This window comes from Halictus rubicundus, unplaced genomic scaffold, assembly GCF_050948215.1.
Source record: "Halictus rubicundus isolate RS-2024b unplaced genomic scaffold, iyHalRubi1_principal scaffold0084, whole genome shotgun sequence".
Lineage (NCBI taxonomy): Eukaryota > Metazoa > Arthropoda > Insecta > Hymenoptera > Halictidae > Halictus > Halictus rubicundus.
The window spans coordinates 425,138-430,267 of record NW_027488625.1 but is presented as its reverse complement, the minus strand read 5'-3'; the positions used below and the strand labels follow the sequence as shown (position 1 = coordinate 430,267).

General features: G+C 35.9%; 1 non-coding gene across 1 annotated transcript; it reads right to left on the bottom strand.

Annotated features, from left to right (window-relative positions):
* Positions 1-4,544: 4,544 nt before the first annotated feature.
* LOC143363662 (U6 spliceosomal RNA) lies at positions 4,545-4,647 on the bottom strand. The gene has a single exon (XR_013083868.1). It is a non-coding gene; the product is annotated as a U6 spliceosomal RNA (small nuclear RNA).
* Positions 4,648-5,130: the final 483 nt, after the last annotated feature.

Genomic DNA, 5,130 nt, shown 5'->3' with positions numbered 1-5,130 from the left:
TAATTTTTTTGTTTCTTCGGACATACGCTCGAAATCGTTGAAAATCTGACTGAGCGTGTTCTCGATATTTCTATAAAGTGATGTGAAATCATCATTTTAACGTTAAAAATTAAGGGTTGTAGGCAAAATCTACCTACGTCATAGAGTGAACCGTCTCCCTTTGGGCATATCGTGAAAAAGCTGGTACAGGTGATACAGACGTAGCGTTTGATGAATCAAATAAAATAGTGCCGCAAGGGACAGGAGACGATATTGTTGGACTGTGAAAATTACTGAACTTTCGGAATTGCTTTCCCGGAGACCGTGCGACCGATTCTATTGAAACTTTTAGGGCGATTCGTCATACCGTTGACGTAACGAAAGAAAATTGCTTCCACAGGAAAATATAGTTATTGTCGATATAAAAGCGTCATTTCTGACGTCTTGTGTCTATCTAAAAGTGACAAATCAAAATGACCTGATATTTTTCATGATTTCCTTTGTAACAGTGAATTGAGCCTGTGAATCGTGAACGTTCCGAGAGAAAGCAATTTTTACGGAAAATCCCATGAAACAATTTATTTTAATAGTATCATCGTTGTTAGAAATTCTAACTGTTAATAGAGATTTTAATAACAACCATTTACAACTATTAGGAAGTACATAAAAATATAATTGACTGTATGAATATGTAGAGGAGAGTCCCCTCTATCTCTTGACTCAAATTTGAACTTTCTCGCGTATTTAGTTTTTGCGTAACACGTCGTTTCGTATCAAAATCGGGCATTTTTACAAAAACCAAAATTTTTCGAAAACGTTGCGTGATGGAGCAATTCTACTTTCAGATTCGGTTTTAGGATGACAAAGTGTATAAGAATCACCCAACAGGTATTGCAAAATTTTTTTGGTGTTGGACAGTGTAATTGTAATTTTTATATATTTTAACTACATACTGTCACATAAATACACTTGAAAAAGTTTAACGTTAACGAGAAAAATTAGAAACTATGAGACGTGTCTCTAAATTGGCGCGCAAAAAGTATTCGTACAGGTACTAGAATGTACTCGAAAGGCGTCCGATTGTTTATATTATGGTTTAGCGGGACCCGACAAATAATCAGACAGGGTCTTTGATGAACAGTCTAGTGGCAACCTTCTGCAAAACCAGTCAATTTTTATAACATTCGGTAAAATGGGTCATAAAGATAAGGAAACAAGTGAGACTGAAAGAAAAATTATTATACAACTGCATAATCAGTGTAAATCATTGCGAGAAATAGCAAAAACAATTAATAGGCCACACAGCACTATACAAGGAATTATAGATCGATATGGTGAACGAAAAACCAATAAAAATAAAGCGAAATCTGGTCGCCCTCGAAAACTTAGTTTACGCGATGAACGTTTTATAGTGCGTGAAATAAAAACAAATCCTACAATTAGTGCCCCTAAGATCGCTGCTGAGCTTGCAAACAACGCTGGAGTAAGTGTATGTGCCAGCACTATTCGTAATTGTTTACGAAATAATGAATACCACGGCCGAGTTGCTCGCGAGAATTATTTCGTAAATGCCGCAAATAGAAAGAAGAGACGTGATTTCGCGAAAAATAATATTAATAAGCCTATCGAGTTTTGGCGAAGAGTCATATTTACTGACGAAAGTAAATTTAATGTTTTTAGCTCTGATGGCAAGTGTACGGTCTAGAGGAAGAAAAATACAGAGCTACAAAAAGAAAATCTACGTCCCACAGTAAAACACGGCGGAGGTTCGGTTTATGGTTTGGGATTGTATGAGTGCTGCTGGAATGGGGTCATTACACTTCATCGAGGGAATCATGGACCACAAAATATACCTAAACATACTAAAAACCCATATTGTAAGTAGTGCAGAAAAAATGGGTATAAAAGACAACTTTATCTTCACTCAAGGCAATGACCTCAAACAAACAGCACGCAACACAAGAAAGTGGTTGCTTTATAATACACCGCAATATTTGAAAACACCTCCACAATCACCGGATATTAATCCGATCGAAAATTTATGGGATCTGCGTGATAAAAAAACTCCGAACCCGGCATATTTCAAGTAAAGAACAATTAAAACTTTCTGTTCAAGAGGAATGGTGCATTATTACAGACGAAATCCCATCCAATTTAGTGGATTCAATGCCAAGAAGACTGGACGCAATTATACAGTCGAAAGGCTATCCAACGAAATATTAATTTAATTTATTTTCGCAAATTATAACACGTTTATTGCTAAATTTGTTACGTGTACGAATACTTTTTGCATGCTAATTTTTAGAGACTTCAGACTGTTTTTAATATATCTCATTAACGTTAACTTTTCGCTAATTTATTTATGTCACATTTTGTAGTTGAAACATATAATAATCGTAATTGTGTTTTTGTTTTATAAAAGAATGTACAATTACATAAAGAAATATATGGTTTTCTAAATCTATAAGAGGTGTACGAATACTATTTACACTCACTGTATATAAATAATTGCGAGAAGTGCACGAAAACAGGCCATTTGTCCGCACTGTGCGGCGATCTGTTTATTTTCCGAGATATTCGCAAAAAACTGTCTATTTTGATGAAAAATTCTGCCTATTTTGAATTACCGAATTTGTTGTTTAGGGCAGGGGAGGGTTCTTTCGTTAAAATCCACGAGGGCATTTTTATTATCCACCCTATGAAATTATCGTGTCGAAGGGGTTAATGTTCTTCCACTTTGCAATCAAATTCGCAGAAGTAATCTATTCATGATCACTATAAGCTGTTTCTATACTATATGTATCGATTGCCAAATGATTCCTTCAAATATCTCGATGCTTTAAATTTGAATGTGATTTCGGACCTGACATGAGTATAGAAATGCTGCGAGTGGAAATACTGGAACATTTCGGCAAGAAAAAAACGTAGATAAAGCGAATATATACGAAATAGACATAATAAAGGATTTATTTTGTACATATTAAGAAGCAATATTTTATTCACTATATTGTCTTTTAATCTATTTCTTTTTTTTACTAATTATTTCGCCAGTCTTTGAGAATACTCCTTCGGAAGGAACAGATGTTGCCATAACACAAAGATACTCCTTTGCAAGCTTTGATAGTGTTACGTCCCAAGTGGTATGAATTACGATCTTAAGAGGATAGGACGCAGTTTCGAACCTACCTGCATACACCGGCTATGGTTCGGGAAATTGAGGATCGTTTAAGTAACTTTGTACCCTTATTTTGAAAACAACAAAATTATTGATTTATTCAAAGTGTGGTTCTGAATCAGAGATTACAAATTTGATTTTACAAATATGGTGTATATAGCGCATATACTGGAGTGCTTACAAATAGTTTGATTATAATAATAATAATAATAATATTAATATTACCGTGATCACGGGTTCGGATTCGGTTACAATATACTCCGACTGCTGACACTGGTCTTTGGAACGGTTTGTCGCGAAACAACTGAACGAACTATTTTAACTTCACAAGAGACTACTGTACTATTGACTATGACTGAATAACTGATTGTTCACGATTGCCTGACTGACTGACTGACTGTTTATAACTGAATTTTAGGAGTTGGTCCCCCTTTTTATAAGATGCACAATCCTTTGTTTTTCAAAGATGCTGGCACAGGAGTCTCTACCTTGCATCTTTTTATCTTCTTGATGTCTCCTGACTAGTCAGCTGTATGCCGACAGGATCTTTTTACCGTGAAGTCGGCGTCTTTTCTTATAATTTGGCATAATTGGACACCTTTCCTGTTTGTTCTCAGCGTGTAAACTGAGAACTTCATCTGCGTGTCTTGCAGGAAGAAAAGTTGGAGTCGTTTCTCGTGCTACCTTATTGCGTACAATTTTTAACATATATCCTAATCCTATTTTTACTTCTCCTCGTGCGACATCATCGGTTGTCCATGATAATTCATAATAATTCTTCATCTGAAGGTTTATTCGTTGGCGGTCGGACCACCGGACGTTCACTGCCTCTGTCTGCTGGGACTGTGATTGACTGCAATTCTGTTCCCCGCGGGGGAAAAAAAACAGTAATAATCTATCTATCTATTATAATGTATCTATCTATTATAACGTATCTATCTATTATAATCTATCTATTCATCTATCTGTGCATTGTGCGGCCACTTCTTACTTACAGTAACGAGCAAAACTGAGTCAACACTATTTCAAGCAATATACCTTTCTAAAAATTAGATCAAATGACTTGAATTTTATTGAGAAGTTAGAAGGATTAGTTTATTAGACGAGGTGTAAAACATTTTTGAAAAAATTTGAATTGGTCGGAATCGCAAAAGAAATAGTAAAAGTTGGTTTTTTCAGGCTCTTTTATCTGAGCCTGTATTGAAAATTTAAAGAATGTATTTGATTCGCTCGAATAAATTATGTCCATGCTGAAAATTTCACCGGTATTGACTTATTCGTTTACGAGTTATAAACGATTAAAAATGCGATTTTAAGACGAAAATCGTGAAAAATGGCAATTTTTCCACTTTTTGTGTAAAGGGTGTGTGCCTGGATCACGCGAGTACTCAACAGCACAGAACGCTCCACGATTTTGCGTGTTATCCTTGCGCAGGGGCCATGCTAATCTTCTCTGTATCGTTCCAAATTTAGTATATGTGCTGTCGAAGCAATTACATGTCAGACACAACCTCCATAATTTCCAACCAGGGCGTTTGATATGTCCCACCGGATATCTGGTGCAGTGAACGGACGATTAGCGTCTGTGAGTTATGCACGATCTAACCACGAAATTATACTAAAGGCATAGAACATGTCAAGACACAACACAATCGTCCTACATATTTCATCGTCCATTACACAAGTATATATCATCGGAATTATATCATATTTGGTTTAGTTTTAATCAGAAACATGTTGGTAAATATGTTGGTAAAAGTTTCATAAAAAAAATAATGACAAATAAAGAAGTTTTGTAACTGGATTCGATTAGTCTTCTGGTCTCACACCGATATAGCCGACAATGTGTGGCACACTTCTCGGCGACGACGGCTCTTGACCTTTGCTGTTTTCGCCGTTTTCACGTCAGTAGCGTTTTCAAGTTATAGGTTTCTTATGACTTGAAGAGGGTACGACGGTTTCCAGCGTTCCCTGTG